This window comes from Buteo buteo, chromosome 1 (genome assembly GCF_964188355.1).
Source record: "Buteo buteo chromosome 1, bButBut1.hap1.1, whole genome shotgun sequence".
Taxonomy (NCBI): domain Eukaryota; kingdom Metazoa; phylum Chordata; class Aves; order Accipitriformes; family Accipitridae; genus Buteo; species Buteo buteo.
In genome coordinates, this window is record NC_134171.1 from 36,930,743 (window position 1) to 36,953,049 (window position 22,307).

The 22,307-nt window shown below is 43.7% G+C and overlaps 1 protein-coding gene across 1 annotated transcript in view; it reads right to left on the minus strand.

The window, feature by feature from the left end:
• STOX2 (storkhead box 2) overlaps nt 1-21,650 on the minus strand; it is a 146,800-nt gene extending 125,150 nt beyond the window's left edge. The window contains exon 1 of the mRNA XM_075027975.1: nt 21,572-21,650. The gene's annotated coding sequence lies outside the window, so the exon portion shown is untranslated. The remainder of the gene's footprint in view (nt 1-21,571) is intronic.
• Nucleotides 21,651-22,307: the final 657 nt, after the last annotated feature.

Here is a 22,307-nt window from a genome sequence, read left to right on the forward strand (position 1 = left end):
CACCAGCCATTTTCAGGAGCTCTCCATCGACGTCCCTGTCAAATTCACTCCAAGGGAAAGCCATAACAATAGAAGGGCACTCAACAAAGACTTCAACTTTATTTTAATTTTGTAGATGAAGGAGGCTGAAACAAAGACACAGTCCATTTCCCTGACACCTGAAGAGTCAGTCACAGCTCACAAGGAAAGCTGTGGGTTGTGTGAGATCCTAAAACAAAATAGTTCAAACCAAGCAGACACACTCAGCTGGTCATATTTAAACTCCATGCACCTTCTCACCTCTCTGTAGGGGAAAATAAATAGTTTTATAGGAGGAAAATGCTTTATCTCTGTTAGACAGAAACACCCCATACATTGATGTGGGTGATTTGAGGAGAGCTATGCAGAAGTTTGCACCAAGTGGCAAAAAACCTCTTCAAACAACAGGGTAAATGGGATGTTTTGGTACCAGAAATCTCCTTTTTCATTATAAAGGTAGTCTGATAGCTAGAAGACACAGGCACCATCTTTGCCAGACACTTCCCATCCACAAGCCCAAACAGATTCCGCCCTGGATCCAGCTCCCTGACCCACCTCCTCTCACTCCCTTCCAGGTAACACTCTTTTAATTATAACTAAGATAAAATAGCTAAACGGCCACTAGCAGGCTAATAATGACAACACACCTACGTGCCTAATTTCAGAAGATTACATCAAGCATTCCTTGTTGAGCTGAAACTGCTCACATGACGGCAGGGGGAAGACAGCAGCGAGCTCAGCTCTTAACCAAAAGTTGAGTATTTTGCAGGAGAGAAAAAGCAGGAGGAGGAAGGTCCTGTATCACCTTTAAACGAGGTCGTGGGAGCAAAATATAGCTATTTCTTAGCCTTCTTTACCTGTCAGATCGGTCTAAAACGCAGCCCAGCTTGACAGCAGCACTTAACTATCCTGCATTCTTCACCAATTATCATTACGCCCATAATAGCTGAAACTCTGCTCTGCACTGCGTCAAAGGGCTTTACATTTTGTAACATAAACTCAAGAAATGGCTTAGAGCAAAATGAATTAGGCTTTACCAGTCAGCCAGCAAGACACATATATCTCTCCTTCCACAAGGCAACTAATAAGCTGGACAAAGATAGACGCAAGAGAGAAGACAAAAACAGTACATTTATATAGATCGATGCAAGTGAAGATGCGCTTTGCTAGACTGCTGCCCTGTAATAAAAAAGCTCACCCAAAGCAAAGATAAAGGCCCTACTTCATGAAGCTCTGCCACTGTTTTAGAAGCAGAGGGCGAGTACCCATAATGTCAACAGAACCACACAGGGATAAATCCTCCAAAATACTCAGCAGAGCAACCCTACGTGATGGCAAGGAAAGCCCCTGGATTCCACACTAATACGTCTTACCTCATCTGAGCTTTTTAATGGGGAAGAAAAGTTTGGAGGGGAAGGAGACTGGGAAGTCAAAATCCAGTGATAAACCCCAGATCCTCAAGAAGCCACTCCTTGCCTACTCTGTTCAAGTTTTGATCATGAAATACTCTATATTCAATATTAAATTAAACTTACAAATTATTTCTAAATCTTTAAGATAGAGAGCCTTTTCGACATTCTGCTTACAGGAAGGCCAAAGCACTGAAACCCCAGCCACATCGGGGTTTCCCCATACTGCAAATGGCATATGGCCACCACCACAGCACAATATACACACATACATGTACCAGACCCAGAGGATTACTTACATTGACTTTCCTCTCCAAATGAATGTATATCCCAACTGTTCTTTTCATTTTTACTATTTCTGTCCAATTCCTTTCTTTCCATTCTCTCTTCCCTCTGTTCTCCATAACACTGAGTTAACACTAGACACATCCCATGTCAAGACACTGTCTCTCTGCCACCAATCTGGCTAGCTGGGCCAGCTGGGTCACGCAAAGGACTAAGCTCTAACATTAGGATTTGCTTCTGAAAGTTTTAGTTTTCTTAGGCTTGAAGGCCTGATTCCCTCAACATACAGTCTTACTTTGCTTTTGCAGGTATCAGTGCAATAAATGCTCTGTCAAAAATCTAGTTTTGTGCACAGCCCAGTAGATTGAAGCATAAGGGAGTGGTTATCCCAAAGCACTTGCTGGGATTTAAAGCCTTCTCCTAGGATGCGGCATTTCACAAGGTGCGTTGCCTCTGTAGGACATGGTCTGGCTGAGCCACACTAGCAGATGCAAGAAAAGAAACAAGGGTGTGATTTTGAGAATAATATTTAATCATGCTGAAGCCATCACAGGAAGGAAAAGCTATTGCAAAGGACTAACTGTTCAAAAACTTCTTCTTTCTCCTCAGCGTGCCACACCAACATCAGCAAGCCTTGTTCCCAACACTGTCATCAGCCTGTCTTGCACACAAGCACAGTGGCTAAGGACACAGTCCCTAACATGCTCAGCTTCCCCCCTCACTACCCCAACAAATTGCCAACACCCTACGTGGGCTGGACATTACGCCCCAATCTGCAGGAACGAGCCCTTCCTCTGTCCCCACCGCTCCTGGCATTTTTGCCATGTTAAGGATGTGCACGGCTCAGCTGTTTGTTTTCTTTAGGGCTGGCAAAGCAAAGCAATTCTTGGGACACCCCGTTATAGCTCATGTCAACACAAGGTAAGTCGCAGGAGCACGTTGACGAGCTGTTCATTCAGCTCGTTGAATCCCATGAAACCACCCCTTGAGCCGATCTGTGCAGAGAAAGATTTCCAAGTAACTACTTCTCAAACCACCACATAAGATGGCGTAAGACAGGCCTCTCTCTAGTGAGCATCTTGCTTCTTGGTGTTCCCTACATTACTTACAGAGGGCCCAGCCACTGCTGTCCTTCCTACTACCAGTTACATAAAGCCCTATACAATAAACCAAAATTGGGAGATCATTCTCACTGGTGGATCCAACCTTAAGGAATGATACCAACAGAAAGCAAGCCCAGTACAACCGTTTCATACTCTGTTATTTGCCACACTGAATTATTCCACCAGGAACATTGGGGAAAAAAAAAAACAAACCCCTACGCAACAATCAGAAATGAGCAAAAATCTTAAATGAGACCCTATGTGAGACCCTATGTTCCACAAGAGTTCAGCAGGTATATTTTTACTTGTCAAATAGTTTCACATTGCACGGGTAGCATTAACTTTTTTTTCTTTTACTGGAGGTATTAATGAACTATGTTATCTTTGTTCTGCTTGTGCTATTCAAAAGAGGTGACAAAAGAATTCTCCCCACCTCCCTAGATTACATGTTATCCCAAATGTTTGTTCTTTATGGTCACGCTATGGAAAATATTCACATGAGTAATCACACCAAAGTCATTATAACTACCCCTGTGAAGAAACATTTCATCTCCTCTTCAGGCATTTGCAGAGATCAGTACCCCAAAACCACTAATGTGCTGCACTCAGTTTGTTCCAAGCTCAGCATTTTTAAGTAAAAGTCCATTTTTAAAGGAATGCTGTAGTAAATATCTCTTTTTGTAACAAGCCCCTGACAGCAAGAGCCCCTGGCTTCACGTAGGTCCTTACAAGTCTATAATAAGCTCTTGGGAGGTCCCCAGGTTTTTCTTTCAGCGACGGGGGCAAATTCCACAGACTCACTTTTCTGGTCCCTGAAGCAAATTATCAGATGAAAAAAATGATGTGTCTGTAAAAGTAGAAGGAAGATCATATAATAGGCAGCATACCAGTGCACTGACCCCCTTCAACCTACGATGGGGAATTCAAACGCAGCTTTTCCAGGTTGGGCTCTTCCACTCAACGCACCCCTGTTCTTTGGCTCTCAGCGAGAAGGGCTCCCTGTCTCCAGCACCTACTGCCCACCTTCTTAGCCCAGTCAAACCATGGATGGCAAACTCTCATTGCTCTGAGACCACAGGCAAGGTACTTCCCCCTGGCCCTTGGGATTCGGCGACCACTCTCCACGGGTGACTCCTCTTGTGAACTCTTCTAGGAGCCACCTGTGGCTACAGAAAACGGCTCCGCATTAGTCACAGGGGAAGCCAGACAAGGTCTGGCAGCACACAAAGAAGTTCTTGTGTATGCCAGGTTTTTTTCTGTTCAAAAGTAAATAGATATATTCACAGAAGAACTTTCAGGTTTTGGGGGGAAAGGTTGTTTTGTTGGGGTTTTTTTGTTTGGTTGGTTTGGTTTGGTTTTTTGTTTTGTTTTGTTTAGTTTTAAGAGAAATCTTTCATATAAGATACAGGGGATGCTAAAAGATTAAAACATAACTTTCTCATTGTTTTCTTATGTTTTCTGAAAAAGTAGCTCTTTTGTTTGTTTCAAGCTTACCTCCTAATAATTTAATTTCATGTTACCAAATCCTTACATCAGAAAAGACAGAAAAACATCATTGCTCTGCTCATTTTCTCCACAGGACTTAAAATTCAATCAGCTTCCACAATATAGCTGCTCCATTATTTGGAGCACTCTTGTTACCTTTCCTTGCATCTTCTCTAGTTCTCTGGCTTTTTTCATGTGGTTTTTTTTCTTTTTTTTTTGTTTTTTGGTGGTGGGTTTTTCCAACTTGGAGAAACAAACTTCACACAGTATTCAACATACCTATGCACCACAGTGGTTATACATTGGTAACCTATCATCTTAAGTTCTATTTTCAATTTCTTAAACCATAAGTTTACAGAAAAAAACCCATATATTAAGTTCAAAATAAACTTGTAAAACACTGTAAGTTTCAAAAAATCAAAGAGGAAGCCTAAGTTCCTACCTTTGTTTCTGCAATTTTCTATCTACCTTTCTGTTATCAACTTAAGTTTGTTTCTCAAATGTTTTTCTATCCTTTATACAGAAAGTGCCTGAATACTTGGGCTGCTGCCTAAAGAAGGCTGAGCAAAAACCTTTGGTCCAGTTGTCTTCTCAGCCAGAATAAATACACAAGAACTCCTCCAATGGAAAAGCTGTGACCTTCAAAAAAAAAACCAAAACCCAACTGTAGTTAGGAAGCTAATTCACACCCTTGCATTTAAACATACCTAACAAAAATTGTTCTTAAAAGGAACAAAGACATTTTAATTATGTTTGTTGTGCATCTGCATTTCTCAGCGTTGTCCAGTCATCAGCGTGAACTCCTGGTCATAAGTGCCAGGCGTGTGGGATGCCCCGCGCCACCACCATAAATAATAATACACACGCTGACACTCAACACAAAGATGGGATGGGGAAGGAAGAGAGATTTAATTTAAATAAGTGGCAAACGGACCAAGAGAAGGAAATACAAACTGCACCAACAATAATCCTTTTAACACAACACCTGTATTTTCCCCTCCCTGTTTACAATGTACAGTAATAAATTTCAGAAACTTCCAAAGAAACAGGACAATGCTTTTATTTTCAAGGAGTCAGGAGTTAACAGTGTAAGACAGCTTGCCCAGACATTGCTAGCTAGTCAGAAAGAAAAAAAAAAACAACAAAACAAATAAGGTAGGAGTCTATTCTTTGATTAAGTCACTAAAGCTATCTAATAAAGTCAAAGAATAGACTTATCTAATAAAGCCAAAGAATAGACTCCTATCTAATAAAGACAGGCATGCCCTTACCAATGTATTAGTCAGACAGGCAGCTCTGGATTCTACATTTAGAAAATCTTGTATATAATTGCCTGGGCTTGCAAATGCCACTATATCGTATTTCTAGCGATGCTTTGGGCAGCATATTTTGTCTGAGTTATACCATCAGGAAAGGTATATAATCTCGCTCCACTGGCAGTAAACTTTGCTTACACACACACACACTTCTGAACTGTTTAAATGTAAAGCAGAATAACTGGAACACATGAGCAGAGAATTGCTTTGTTTCATCCCACCTTATCTTTTACAATTCTCTGAAACCAGCCACTTAGGGCACTACAAAGAAAGCTACAGTTTGTCCAGAAGATACTAGGATAATGTATTTGCTCTTGCTAGCAACTAAATAACATGAACATTCAACTTTACCAGCAGCCTTCATAGTTAACTCGGAATAACAGTAAAAAAGGTGTGTGACCTCCTCTCTTTACTGAGTCCAGGGTGAGTTTGGCTCCAGCACTTACAGAGCAGTTTTACCCAACTGTCATTATTCATGTTATCTTCACAACCATGATGAAAGCTGTAAATTGCTTCTGAAAGAGCACTCTCATTCTGGTGACTAAGAAAGTATTTCCTGGCTGGACCCTCAGAAGCTGATCTGTCAATAATTCAACAGCAAAACATATCTTGGGGGGCAAGAAGAGAGGAAATGGATATTAGAAGAAAGAATAAGACAAATCGCAAAGCCTATTTTTTCATATATTCTTTCCCTGTTGTATTCCTCTTAGCTTGAGGCAGCTCTGTTTCTCATGTCACTAGAAACACAGTCTAACTCCTATGGTCACTGGAAAATTCCCACTGATGGAAATAAAAGTTGGATCTTTTAAGTAAGATGGGATGGGAAGCTCTGTAGTTCAAGCTTGTGCCTCCTCCAGCAGCCCACCGGGTTTAGGGAACAGCTCCTAAAAGCAGAAGGGTCATCCATCTACTTGGCATCTTCCTTTAACTAGTCCCTTTCCACATCCTCTGTGGTGTAGACACCCAAATCTGCTGACCAGCCACACTGAACAAACCAGTCTTACCCTGCATCAGGAGCAGATTAACAGATCTGTTGTATTAGGAATTGTAGTAGATGGGCCAAAAAGCTTACAAACTGTATGTTTTCTGTGGTTTTAGTGACACCACAATCTATGCAAAAATACATAACTAAGGTTTCTTTTTTTTTTTTAATTATTTATTCAGAAGATTACTTCTCTGCGAGTCAATGAAGCACGTATTTGCATAGCCCAGAGGGTATCCATAAGACTGCAGAAACACTCAAATTAAAGTGTGAATGGTCAATGTCTCCTCCTCCCCTCTATTCAGTGAGACCAACTTCAAGGCTCGCAGCCTCCATTAAGTGCTTTCTGCCAAAAGGCTGAGATAAGAATGAAAGGAAGGAGATAAGAATGAAAGGAAGGAGATAAGAAGGAAATGCCCACTAACAAGAGTAGTTCGTGAGTCTAAAGCCAGACTGAAAACATGATTTAATGAGCTGAGTAAAAAGACTGTGGTAGCACAAGCAGCAGGTCAACTGCAGATAGAAAAGTCACAAAAGAAGTGGGAAAATGAGGCTATGACAGAAAAAAAAGAGCACTCATTAATTGGTTTTCTGTAACTTCCATTCACCAAGTCATTACAACCTAATTTCTCAGCATTTAAAATTACAGAAAGGGCAGCCTTACTGGCCATTTCAAGACATCTGCCACAATTACATAAAGCAGCTATTGCTGGGTTTCTGGCAAAAAAAAAAAATATTAAACCATGGATTAAGTGACTGGCAAAAAAGAAGTCTTTCCCAAGAACAAGCAGCACAGTAAGAAGAGATCCTCCTATAAAAAGCTGCTGGCAACTATGACTCTGTCGATAACCTTAAGGATCTGTCAAAACAGACAAATACAGTTGAGGCAGGCCAACATTTGAGGGGCAGTGTGTGTGTGTGTGCTTTTGGGGGATTTTTTTTCTTCAAAAAACAAGCACATTGCAACCGACGGCATCAGCTGCCTAATCTTGTTCATAGCTGTGCATTCAAGAAGGTATCCCATTTGCCTCAAAAAAAGCCAGTGTCCAAACAGCGTGGGTGGAAAAGCCAGCCTGATGGTGCTGTGTGCTCCCCAGTCTCCCATTACGCAGAGCAACTGGAGGCAGGAGGACCAGGGGAACCTGTTATGCAGGAGCCAGAGTTACAAAAGGACCTGTCCACAGCAAAACATGCAGGAAATATGAAAATCATATAAGAGATCCACCAGAGCTGCTGTTAGCTGCTGTGGGCTTCAACAGGGCATTACAGGTTAGTTGATGGGAGCAACCTGGCTCAATGTCACAGCTGTGAGCAGGAGGTTGGACCAGAGACCTCTGGAGGTCCCGTCCCACCCAAATTACCTTATGATCCCACAAATATCCGTTCGCAGACTACAAAGCAGAGAAGATAAGGCTGCAGATCCATAGCAATTTATCCCAATCTCTCTTTTCCTCCCCCCTCACCCCAGGTTAGGTTTTTGCCTTTGAGGTGGCTCACTGTGGGCTCCTGTGTCGGAGCAAAAGGGAGAGGAAAGGCTGGAAGACCTTCTGTGGTGCTGGCCCATGCCAGCTCAAACCACTGTGTCAGTGCAGATACAGAGGAAAGTTCGGTTCCTGCTAAAAATGATAAGGAGTGACTACACTCCTGTAGTAAAACATCTGAAAATGGACCTGCACCTTCCTCAATGAAAAGGAAGCTGTGATAAAAAAGGGAAGTTAGGGACAACACTGGTAAAGACTGAGTCAAGCACTTTCCATATCCACCCTGCTAGGTCCCAACAGATGGTTTCTCAACCCTGCTGTTCCCACGTTGTTCAGCACCATGCCTTGCCTTAACCTTCTCATGTTTTTAAGGGTCAAAAATGTGCCGTTTACAAAACGCAGGGTCTGACTTCAAAGCAAAATAGCTCTATATCCATTCCAAGAGCCAACTTTTGAAGGCTCAACCCCAGCTATCACCAAATTTAGCCAATGACATTTCTGGAGCCATCAGGAGAGACAAGATGTCTCTGAGGAAGGTGGAGATTGTAAAAGCAGCTAGAGCAGAGCCAAGAGAAGAATGACGATGCTGCAAGCAGCGGGGTGGCAGGTAGGCTGGAAAGGGACAGGCTGTTATCGACACTTCATCAGGCTGGTGTGATCCTGGCACAAAGCCACCAGTGGGAAGGAAGACAAGAGCTTGCATGCTGCTGCAAGCTTTTAAGCAGAGAGATAGCATTGAGAAAAGGTCAGTCAGGAATAAAGGTAAAAGCCACAATTGCTAAGTTCACAGAAAAAGAAATTCAAAAGGCAGGAAGTAAAAAGCCCTGAGGAATTCACTGCAACAGCTCCGTTTATAAAGGAGGGTTACAGTGTCCCAATGCTGCAGTGTAGTCTAGATAAGCCTGAGCTAGCTTTAATCTAACGATTTAAGTCACTTACTGCAGCAGCTCACCACAGGCTGCCTGAGCAGCAAGGGGAGTCAGCCACTGCTGAAAACCATAATCATTGCTGGAGTTGAAGACTGAAAACCATACCTGAGCTGGCTAGCTCAAAACTAGCTCAGATACATTTATGTTCAGCTGCAACACATGCAGGAAAAAATCAAGGAGCCTAATGATGAAACAAAGCTTCGTCATCCTACAAAAGCGCTGATACCTATGGCTTCAGGAAGGGAAAAGAAAACCTCACAAGATACCACTTCCCCTCTCTCACTTTTCCAGGATGAGAGTAGGTCACTTCCCCAGATGTACTTCTGTGCATTGCCACAGAGAGAAGAGAACTGGACAGTACTGACAAACATGCTTCAGTAGAAGACACAGAGTTGCCTTGAGGTGCAAATCTCATCTTTTCTTATCATAATTAGGAAAGAACAAGCCTAAGAGAAGTCATACACAGTACTAAAATCTATAGGTAATATCACACAAGAACCATTATTTTGCAGGTTAGTGAAAGTAACACCATATAAGACATTACAGGCTCCAGTTCCCTTCGGCAACACTCCATGCAATCACTGCGGGTGTTCTCATGGCATATACCAAGCGTGCAAGACCACAGACCGGGACAGTATGACATGCCTACTCTTACGTCCACTGACCTGATGGGTCCTGCACTCATTTTCTTAGTCAACAACCAGAGCAAATAAAGTATGGCTCCAGATTCAAGCCAAACACATATCTAAGTATCTGTGATTGCAAATTCACCATAGCTCTACTAAAGCTTTCAAAAGACTTATGCATGAAACTCATTCATGAAGCAGGCTGAGGGGTGCCACAGCAAGTAATTACTACAGCCCAAGCAGTGAGAAAACAGGTAAAGCAAATCCAGGCAGGTTTGGAGCAAGAATTCTTTGCCTGGTTGCCTGTTATTACCTCTCATTCACAAGTAACCTCGTATGTGAGTATAATTATCTCGAGGTTTGCACTGCGAGAGCACCTACAGACTTCAGCCCCAGGTCAGCGCTGCAGTGCCCAGCACAACATTGATCTGACAGAGCCAATAAGTTCTCTGCCCCAAAGCACTTGTGCTGTCAAACACAAGACAAGGAGCAACATTTGGACCAAGCTTTCCAGCAGGCAGCCCTCAAAGCGCCAGCCATCCCGGTACACAGTTAGGTGGGCTGGTCCAAAAGTTACCACCACAGGTGTCCTCAAAGCAGAGAAGGGGAAAAGGTGCAGAGCAAGCACCAAGGTTCAGAGTAGCTGCCATAGATGACAAATTGTAAACTATGAGAAGGGAAGGTTTGATGGCGTCTGCAGCATGCTTGTAGGGGAGCACAAGCTTCAGCTGCACAGGTACTCAGGCGTTAAATGCTGGGCTTGGTGAGGTCAGTGGTTTTCAACTTTGGGCCTGCAGAACCCCAAGTGATCTGTGAACTACTTTCCAAAAGGTCTACCAAAAGATAAAAGTGAAGAGCGCCACTTATATTTGCTGTATTTCTGCTGGAAACTCAGCAATCTGCAAACTAAAGAAAGCTGAGGACCATTACACTAGTGGGTTATTACTCACTGGCACAGGAGGCAACATAAATTATTCAAAGCAATGGAAAATCCTTAGGAATTGGAAATGGGAGCACAAGCCACTGAGCAAAAGTGTTCACGAGCACGGAAACAAGAAAAAAATTACAATAGCATGTCCCAGTTGTTCAACGTTTTCCTAGCTAGTGGGAAGAAAGTTCTGTCAAAACTATTTCCTTTTTACCCCCATCACTCATCACAAAAATCAGCTCTGAAGTCTGTAGCTCACTTTTCTTCCACCTCACAAGATGATTGGTGTCTAGTGGCTCCCAACAGACAGGGTATGTTTTGGCCTCTCTCTCAACACAAACATTGAAGAGATTGGAAAGACAGCACTGGGATTAATTTAAGTAACCACTGAAACCTGAAGCCCAACAATTATCTGAGCAGAAAAATTAAAAAGACTCGTGAGCTGGCACACAGATAAATCTGCTTTCCTTCTTTAAGATCAAATATGTCACTGAATGAGACTAGTTATTGACAGAGAAAAGCAGAACAATGATAGATGTAGTGATTCTGACACTAAAACATTTGACAGCCATACTGCACTTGAAAGGTAGCCAAGAAGCAAGTCCCTACAGACCTTGCAACAGCTATTTGGCATCAGCTTCACCAAGGAGCTCTAGCTGTACACCTCTAACAAAGACAAACTAACAATCAGAAGATACCTTGGAAACAAAACCAAAGAACTTGAATTAATAAGAAATCTATAAACTAAAGGCTACAAGCTACTGCCATAAATAAAAAATAACAAGATGATAGCCACTAATTTCTTCCCAAGGAAAGAAACCAGAATGATTGTAGGTCAAGTTGCCTACTTTTTGCACAGAAAATTTCTTTGAGAAACCCTGCAAAGTTTCACAGCCCTACGAGCCCTATGTTCTTCCATTCCCACCTTGCAGGCACCTCCCAACCTGCTGAAAGATGATGATACCATGTAGCTAGACCTGCTAAGAAAATGCATTAAGTACTATTAAAGTCTCCCCTTTCAATAAAAACAGAGCAGACCTGACACCTATCAGACTTGCTTCCCTACCACATGAAGCACTACATCCAAGACTATCTAAAAACCTGGCTGACCCCCCTCCTCTTTCTGTCTCCCACTCCTTCCAAATGTTCATATTCATAAAGGAGGCTTCTATACAAGGCTGATGCCTAGTCTAAAGATGCCTGTTTGAAAAACACTCTTCCTTCTAGAGCATCTAAGATTGCAGAGACTGGAAGTTATTATTTTCCTGCTGCCTGTTTACCCCTTCATGACTGTTCTCCACAGCTTCTCACAAAACTCATATTTTCTTCTTTAACTGCATAGGATTTTTCAATCAGTAACATGAAGAAGATATTTCTTTTTAACCGAAAGGATAATTATGACAAATCAGCAATGACAGGAGGAAAGCTCAGGGTCCTCAAAGCTTTTTTTAGCCCCACTTCAGAAACAGTGGGTGAATGTGAATTCTCTTTTCTCAAATTAAACTAGGCAGAAAATTCCCACCCTTTTATTTATTTTTTAATAACCCCTCCTGCTAATAATGTCTACTACGTCAGATACTGTCTTTGCTTTAAAATAGACCTTAAAATCCTGTTTTTCAACTGGTTAAACCACCTTGTGAACATGCAGCTAATTAGGACATCCCTACAGCCCAGGCGAGTTGCTGACTTCTCACAGCTGGACCAGGGCCACACACAACGTGACACCAGGCACCTGAAAACCCCTGTTCAGGCTCATCCGGCTGTCCACAATTTGCTCCTCCTTTGACTTAAACAGCCATATAAACACCAAGTATGTGACAGTCCACCAGGACTTCCCTCGTCTACTCTCCTTCCCAGTGCTGTGGACGTTTCACCCTCTTCTTTGGGCTCCCAAGATTACCCGCATCAGCCTGGACCACCCCGCCGGACAGGGGCCATTTGCAAAGCCTCACCGGGAGGCTCCCGCTAAGCAGGCAAGCAGAGCGGATTGGAAATCTTCACACGGGTGCTGACCTACTTCTGGTTTCAGAAGTTAGAGCATCTTGACAGCACCCTCGGATTAAGCAAGGTGTACGGGTTTCCCTGAGCGGACACGGTGGAGACAAAGGAGGCCCTTCAGGGAAACCCGAAGAAAACACTCAGCTTGCTCGTAATGCCAGCTATTGTTATTTCATCTGTCAATGAAAACGGAACTTGTCTGGGCACTAACTGTGCAATACTCGCAAGCGGGAGAGCAAACATTAAATGCCGGTCTGCTGGAGCGGGAGACAAGGGCAGAGTCCACTCCCACACGGGCTGAGGAGCGGCTGGAAGGCTCGAGGGCAGGCTGAGCACTGCTGGCAGCCAAATAACACACTGAGAATCCTTTGACTAAAACACCACCACTAAAAAAATGAGGAAAAAAAAAAACACCCAAAAAAACGAAACCCCATCCCCAAAACAAAACAAAAAAACCCCCACCAAATGCGTAGAAGTTCACATGGAGCTTGCAGCACTTTGGTTACCTCTCTAGAATTTGAACACAATAAATTAACAGGCAGTGATAAATCCCATTTATGTTGGGTTGATGTCTTTGGGAAGGGACATCGGTAATGAACTGTATGCATTGCTATTGATATAGTTGCAGGGCTCTATAAGCTCATGAACCCAAGGATGTCGGTAAGACAGGGTAAGTAGACATGATATATTTATTAGCCTATTAAGTCTTCCTCACAATGACCTGGAAAAAGCCTGATGCATCCCGAAACCTATCTATTTCTTCCATATTCTTTGCATATAGAAAGATATCCATGGATATTGTGACCAAAGTGGAAAATACAACTACAGTCTGAAAGAGTGAATATTAATTTGTCTTTCTTCTCAAGCTAAAAGTTTCACTAGACTTGGTATAGGCTTTTTTTTAAAGGACAAAAAAAAGTTCCCATTTTTAAAAAAAAATACTCATTTTATAGCCCCACAATAATATCTAAGGCTCTGCCGCCAAATCTCAAACACACTGGCAGCACCCAGCTTTTTCTAATGCTCATAATAAATTGCAAGTTTTACAGCTCCAGTGTTAAACACGGTCCTTGCAGTCTCACTCCTTCTTTAGAGTCTCCGAACACCCAGAGAGAGCATACGTTACTCCACCAGCAGACAAGCAGGAGTTACTGGAGCTGCAGTTACTGGTAAGGATGGACACAGTGATGCAGCGCCTCGCTACCAATGCGGGGACCGAGCCACTGCTCAGCCACAGTCCAGCCCCAGGTCTTCCCCTCCCAAAACACACCTTTCTTCCCCTTCTGCCTGCACCAGAAGGAGAAATCAGCCTCCCCCACGGCCAGCCTAGTCCTGCTGGCCATGTTATTGGGAAAGCCAATGGGACTTGTCACCTTCCAAGAGCCCGTCTCCACTCTTTCGGCGGAACTCCCCATACCAGGGCCAGCAATGGCCCTTTCGGCATCCTCACTCTCCTCCGAAGGCAAGCATGAGCTAGAGTATGTAGCTTCTGAAGCATTAACAGCTAGCAAAAACTGCTTTAAAACTAAAACTTCATTAAGCTACCCAAACCATGCTCTTCAGATAGAAACTTTTTTCACTGTCACAGTGTATATATTTTGTAAAGAACCAAGTTTGGAGTAATTTCCTAGAGTTTAAGTGAATTGGTTTGCCTTTGGTTTGCCTTTCTAAAAGAGCAATCTTTGATACACTGCATATCCCTTTGTTAATCGTCTGATAAAGGCTGCTGTATTTTACTCAGACTTCTGAAGTTTTGGTGTCTCATCCCATCCCCCCACGGAAGAAGAACAACGAAGTCTCATACTGCATGGGCTAGAAGTATATCCAGCTCCAGAAAACACACTACAGAAGTCATTATACTGTGCATATTTAAGTGCACAGTATAGTCACTTTCTTTCATAAGAAAACCAAAAATAGGCTTAGTAAGTGCCAATGGCAATATTACACCATTGCTCTTCTGCTACAGAAAAAAAAAACACAAAAAACCAACAACTAGAAGAACCACTATTCAGACTCCCTGGGTAGTTACCAACCTTTGAATGCATGCTCTACTACTACTGTGGCTCAGAACAGGAGCTCAATTAAAAAAGGAGCTGTAAAGACCTGCTCAAATGTCAACAGGAAAGCACTTTTGTTTCACCAAAATATACATGTTTGTACATTCTTAACATTCAGATATTTCTCATCACAGGTCTCAGGTGAAATCCCAGGTCATAAACTGAGGGATCAAGTACACCGGACACAAGAAAGAATGTTTACGTATTAGGTGAAGGGATTTTATTCCAAGATGAACATAATATCCTTAAAAACCTGTCCAGATCTGGCCCACCCAGGAAGCAGTTTCAATATTGGAAACTAGAGACTACAGTAATGTTCCCAGCAGTCAACAACATTAGAAAATAATCAAAACATGTACGCTTTTGTATTTAAAACAAAGAAACAAAGTTTGGAGAGAGCTTGAATTTTCAGAACCCCATTAAATTTCTGCTACTGTAGAAAACGGCTGTTAAGAAGTTCCTCCCATCCTCATGTTTCACAGCCACAGTTTCTGCAGGGGAAATCATCATCTGGTTGCAGCTTTTATTTTCTCCAAACACTTCAGCCTTTCCATGATGTCCTGGTTTTGGCTGGGATAGAGTTAATTTTCTTTCTAGTAGCTGGTATCGAGCTATGTCTTGGATTCAGCATGAGAAGAATGTTGATAACACACTGATGTTTTCAGTTGTTGCTAAGTAAGGTTTAGACTAAGTCAGGGTTTTTTCAGCTTATCATGCCCAGCCAGCAAAAAGGCTGGAGGGGCACAAGAAGCTGGGAAGGGACACAGCCAGCGCAGCTGACCCAAACTGGCCAAAGGTGTATTCCATACCATGTGATGTCACATCTAGTATAGGAACTGGGGGCAGTGGGCCAGGGGGAGTGGATCGCTGCTCGGGAACTAACTGGGTATCAGTCGGCAAGTGGTGAGCAATTGCATTGTATATCACTTGTTTTATATATTCCAATTCTTTTATTATTACTATTGACATTTTATTATCATCATTATTATTATTTTCTTCCTTTCTGTCCTATTAAACTGTTCTTATCTCAACCCACGAGTTTTACTTCTTTTCCCGATTTTCTCCCTCATCCCACTGGGTGGGGGGTAAGTGAGTGAGCAGCTGCGTGGTGCTTAGCAGCTGGCTGGGGTTAAACCACAACACTTGACTACCAAGAAAACAGGAGCCTGGCCATCACATGTTTGCCGAAGCCAAGGGAAGGTGTGATGTTGCTCAGAAGGCAGTTTTGGATGCCAAGAGTCTTGGAGGACACCCGATCCGTCTGGGTTGCATCTTTTCTGCCACTCACTCTAAATGAATGTCTCAAATGCAGATGAGAACGTGGTAAAGCTTTGGCATGCCCTACCTGGGGGACAAGCTGTAATTCTCCTGGCCAGAAGAAAGGAGGACAGGTTCACCATCCGGATGAACGGCCCGAGGCAACAGCACCAGAAGAGCTGGGAGAGTGCGCCAACTTTGTTACCATTCCCTTCACAAAGGAGCTGAATCAAAAACCTGCCACTCAAGCCCAGGGATAGCAGTGTTCTCATACAAGACTGACCCTTCCTACAGCATCTCTGCGCTGAACACACATTTCTCCAGGAATCAAAACAAACCCATTTCAAGCTGTTTTAAGCTGTGGCAACATGCATAGAATGTCTGAACTTAGTCCACTAAAATCATTACAATTCCATAAATAAAATATTAAGCAACATGCCTTTAACTAGCAAATTACAAAGACAAAACAAAGTTGGGAACACATTACTGAGTTTTCATGCCGCAAAACCGTGAAGAGGAGCGGGCAGGATGGGGGTGCCTGTGGCTGGTGGCCCCATGGCCATCCCTTGCCATGGCTCCGGGGCACCCCATCCACCTCAGCCTTTTTAAAAACAAAAATTACTATGTACAAAAGAAGAGCAGGACGGATGGAAAAGTGATTTAGCGAGCGGCCTGGCAGCATGTGATGCTGGTAGGCCAGGAGCCCGTTTAAGCGCTGGGAATAACACCTGACAAGGGCTTCATTCAGTGCACAGCCACTGTACCGCTCCCCGGTAAAGACAAGGGCCCTTTGAGGAGGGAAACGAGGAGCATTTAATTAAAGACCGGACCCTCACGCACAGACAAAGAGATGGAAGGAGCGAGGGCCCTGGTGCCACTTCCGCTTCAGCAGAGCCCCGCGACCAAGGGCTGCTCTTGGCCACCGCGGTTCCCTTACAGCATCGCTGCTTCTTTATACCGAGTGTACGCTTAACTTGCAAGGCTGGATGACTTATTTGCCACCGAAGGACTCTCTACTATACAATGGCACTCTTTGTGGGGGGGAAGGAGGTGGGGAGACAGTACTAGCTGGCCATTAACCGTATCAATCCTTCACTTGAGTTGCACAATGAATACATCAGTGTATCTGACTTTGCTTCTTCAAGAGAAGCCGCTTTGAGTGAAAAGAGAAATGAAATTTAATAGGTCATATCTTTCCTTCCTGTGTGTTTTTTATTTTCGCAATACATTTTAGATAACCTGCATTAGCCTTGCAGACCATCCACAGCTTACTTTAAAGAGCAAAAAGCATTTCCGACTCCAAGATTTCACTCCCAAAACACAAGCACAAACCACATACTGAGAAATCAAGCACTTGATATGCAGTCCATACTCATTTAGCTCTTGCCTCTCTCTCCCCAGTTTCTAAAAGCTGCTTTTACAAAGTACATTAAAGGCCCAACCCAGCACTTCTGAGCAGCGAACTTCTTTGCTCAAAGTTGAGAGTAAATTCATAAGCCCCTCAGCCAGGCCATCAGCTTAAGTTTACCTTCCCCCTTTTTTTTTAGGCTGCAATAACAACCTCACGGATATAAAAAGTGCTTAGTGGATCTCTAACTGGCTCTAAGTTGGGGTGGGAGAGAAGGAGGAAAAAACCTGTAGTTTAAAACCCCTGAAGTTCCCATGGTAATACCACGAGGTATACAAAAGGTGTAGATGAGTGTGCGGTAAACTCCTCAGAGGTTTTATTACTATGAAACCTAATGCTCCCTCACTGAAAAGAAATTTTCATGATATAAAGGAGATAATTGGGAGGAAAAAAGACAATTCATGTTTTATGACTGGCTATAGATGAATAACATTTAATGTCCAACAGTCTACACTGCACCATAATCATCCACTAATGACTGGAAAACTTGCTGTGAAAATTACTGAACCTAAACTGGTGGGGTGTTAATTTAATTTTTGGTGGCAAGAGAGAACACGGCAGGGAGAGAAAAGAAAGGGAGCACTTAGCTCCAGCTCCGAGCCCGGAAAAAAAAGTTCCCCCCCCCACGCCTGGCCGAGCAGGAACAATGCACAACGGTCTGGCCCCACTGACTTCACTGAATTATAACTCCTGCTAGTTAGTTTAATTATTGCACGTACATTTCTTGAAAACTCCATTTGAAACATCAGCTTCTAATTGGAGAAATTGCTTGGGGCATGACCGAAGGGTTATTATAAAGTTTGGTCACTTCCTTTCAAGCAATCGTTACAAAAGGGCACGGCCCTTCCACGAAGCGTATGAAAACCTCTCAAAGATGCCCATTGTCTGAGACACAGAAATCAAGTGCAAGAGATACAGAAGGAAGTCTCAGCTGGGAACACAAAAGGCGATGAAGACACGAAAACAAGGTGGAGCATCCTGCTACACCAGCAGCACCTTGCATAGAAGAGCTGAAAGGGGAAAAAAATAATTCAGTTTCCAGGATGACAAATATTAGTGGGTGCAAATGGAAGGTGTGTCAAAGACAGAAATCTTATTTTAATAAGAACGCTCATTAAAGACTTAAGTTGCAAAAGCCTTGCAAAGTTACAGGAAAGCTTCAAATCACTCTTACCAAAGACAACGAATTTCATCACGGGACCTATAGGTTTGCATAAGGTTTCCTTGACCCTCTAAATCAGCGTATTTAGCATGTACTGGTTTGGGGGGGTTGTTTATTCAAAGACTGCTTATGTTTCCCAAAGCTTCCCCTTCAGCCAACTTAAGAACCTAGATACACCCACCAATTTCCTAATACCCGAGTAACTCTGATCACTGCAAAAATGGACGCTGAGCAAGCTTTTCTGGCATAACCATTTAGTTTAAGAAAACTGCCAGAGTAGGGAGTTTTAAAGTCACACGTGAAACACTTCATCCCCTGTATGCTCAAGCCCTTAGCTGTCGGTGCTAAAGCAACTTTCTGATGTGCTTCATATTCCTGCCCTATTTTGTGGTAGGGTCTAACGTTACAATTCAAGAGTCGAATCTCCAGACGCTGGAATCTCACATAGATTTTAATCCATTTACCTTCTGGCTCAGATACGCCTGCACCAAGCATACTAGGACTGTCCAGTCCCTGTTAACTACAGATTACACTTTCATGAACTTTTCATTAGCAAGCCAGGGTGTGGAAAGACTATTCAGCGACGAGTCTCCTCCTGGTTTACATCTTACAATCCTAGCAGCAGAAAAGATGTTATGCATCTTGAAGGTTTAGTATTCCCTCCTCCTCACCAGCTACTTTTTCCTCCAGTTATTATCTCCGTGGCCATCACAACCCATTACTCATCAGACCAGCCAAGGCTCTGGACCACAACGAACAAGAAATGTCAGCAACACCAGCAGAGGTTTGAAAGTCAGGCTGTGGTCGTAATTTCTGGGTCACATTAGCACTTAACGATGCAGGTGACGGGAAGCGTTTGTCCAAGGCTCTTGGGTGCCTGTGCATGGAGGTCATGCAGCCGAGAAGAGGAGACATTTCTGTCCCTTGCCCCCTGCCAGCCAACAGTGGGAGGTCAGGATGCTCTCCCCACACCGCTTTGGGGCCGGCAGCTCGTCCTCCAGCTACCCCGTCCCAGCCGGCCTCCGGGGGCAGCTGGGGCAGACAGCCACCCCCACCTCTCTGCAAGCAGCCAGACACCCAAGAGAAAAGGCAAGAACCAACCCCACAGTCTGCCACAGCACTGCCTGGGTACCCCAATGGCCCTGGGGTGCAGAGAAAGACCCCCCGGGTCAACCCCATGCACCCCCTCACCGCTAGGCCCGGCCATGGCAACCCTCTACTCCCACCACAGCGCGGGGGCTACGGGTCGGGCCAGAGCAGCAGAAAACAGCAGCTTCACCTTCAGCAAAAATACTGTGCCGCTTTTTCCCCTTGACCCCATCAGTTATTTATTAACAGTAGTAAAATATTACTGCTCTTCACCTCCCAGCCAGGCAGGTTTTCCTCTCAGCCCAAGATACCCACCATGTTTTTTTAAAAGCTGGAAAGTATGGAGACTTTTTCTTTTTGTCTGTAGGTGGACTGTTCACTGCTTTAATGCTGCAAAGTGGAGAATAAAGTGTGAGAGAGCTCCTAAATAAGTCACGGCCATTTACACATTAGGCACCTAATTATGTTGAAAATACAATTACACACATTTAAGCAGATGCTCATGCCCACGGGCCAGGCCCGTTACTTTGACTCTTCTTTATCTACCCAACTTTACAGTAAGTGCAAGCTGAATCTACTTAGATACAAGACCTAAATTATCAGTCTGGGTGTGGAAAAAAGGCAGTGAAAAAAAAAAAAAAAAAAGAAAAATCAATGTTCCCATCTCATTTACCACAGTTAAGGACACTGCACAACAAGTAAGACTCCAGCAGGTCCCCACTCTTCTGCCATAGCCTTTAATCAAATACTGAGAGGCATTTTCTATTTTTAAAGTCAAATCAAAACTTTTGGCTCCAGTCTTTTGTAAATTCACAGCAAAGATAACCCCCCAAGGAATGCATATTATTTACACAGCAGTGAGCTTACTTATTAATGCGAACTTCTAGCAAAAGTTGTGTTTCCGTGTTTTAAAACGGGCCACAAAAGACCTGTTTACATTCCACGTCTGGCTTTAGTAACGTCAAGGTCAGAGCGCACCCTTCAACAGCCCTCCTGCGCAGCAGGCTGAGGAATGCTGCCCGATGGGCAAGGTCCAGGGACACCCCAAAAATCAAACACTGACCCTTACACTCCATCAGGCGATGACACCCATTCGGGAGCTCTTCCTCGGTTCAGCTGGAGCCAAAAAGCCCACATGGGCTATACTGAGCAGCTGGCACTAACCACTGCCCACATCTCCACACTTACCACTACACCTCGTTCCAAAAGTAAAGGCATAAGCATTTAACAGCCTTGGGTGGAAAGCACATGCAGGTTTTCTCACCTTGTTTGCTGGCCATGAACAGCAGTTCCATCCAAACCACAGCCACAAAGCAAGTCCACTACCTGTCTATCAACTTTTTACCCTTCTCTAAATACTGGTGGAATGCAGAGAACTTTTCCATCACCAGAATAGGATTTACCACCTGTTCTCCAACACTGGTTTGTTGTCAGAGGTTCAGAGGGAATTTCTCTATGATGAGGAAAAAAAGATCCATCAATTAATTTTCAAATGGGCAACTTGTCCTGAGCTTCTCCCTCAGCATGAAGAAATGCTAATATTTGAGTAAGTCTGATGAGGAAAGAGTGAGTGACAGAGTAGTGTCTGAAAACTGTGTAAGAGGCAAGACTGCAGATGAACAGAAGTGATCAGACTCTGTATTGCCTATTCCAGAAGGACAGCAACAGCTAAAACCACTCAAAATCAAGATTATAAAAAAGGAAACTGAGACACACTGAATATTCACGCTCCATTCTTTGCAGGAACTTTACGCAGATAATTTTTTAAAAGAAATGCCTGGGAGCATCCCATTTTAAGGGTCTGAAACTCCCAGTGCAGAAAGAGCATCTGAAGCTCTGTGACCTGTTCCAGGTGCCTGCCGCATAAGACACAGATGATAGAAGTTGTACATAGGGAAAAGAGAGTTTGCCTCACCATCACCACTGCAGCGGCTGTGGGAAGCAACGAGACCTTGACAGCAATAAAACAAATCCTCACAATTTGTCTTCCCTCTATAAGAGAAGCTGCGTGTTTCAAGCTGTGAAGGCTGCAAGTTACCTTAAATCCTAAGGAAAACTTCAGGTCTGTTGCTCTTCACAACTCTCGAATACATACACCCAATAACCACAAGCCTTATTTCTTCTGGGGAGATTTTCTGTGTCAAAATAAGTGCTGCAAAAATTGTTGCTGTCCATGCCAAGATAGTTTTTTTTTCCCCCTGAAGAAAATTCAGGAAGACACGTGCTCCTTCCTAGGCCGCGCTGCACACAGGCGGGACTCCCTTGGGGGATCGCACCGTAACTTGAATCTTCAGCCCACTGCGGCGCGACAGACTTGCCATTTACTGCTCCAAAAGCCACCTGCCTTGCACCGTGAAAGCCCACGTATTCATTCCTCATCTCCTCCTCCTCCTCCTCGCTATGGAAGGCACCTTCTCAGCAATACTGTGACACAAGTCCGAGCTACCAAGTAGCTCCAAATACAAAGCGAACTATTGGTTTAGCAAGCCTAAAAATGCTAAAATTAACTTTTAAAATTTCTAATGCTAGAAATTATTCTGTTTAGTGAACTGATTATAACTCTAATTAAAAGCTCGGGGTGTAAATGCTAGCAGTTACTCCTGAATCGTGTGAAGGTCGCGTAGCTCAGGAGGGTGCGGGACCCCCCTGTAGCGAAACACCAGAGACAAGCGTGCCCGGGGAGCGAGCCGCGGGAGGACAGCCGGCATTTCAGCCTGCAAGGGGTATATTCCAAAATTTACAATTTATGGTTTTAACCTCGCCCGCTGAAGGAG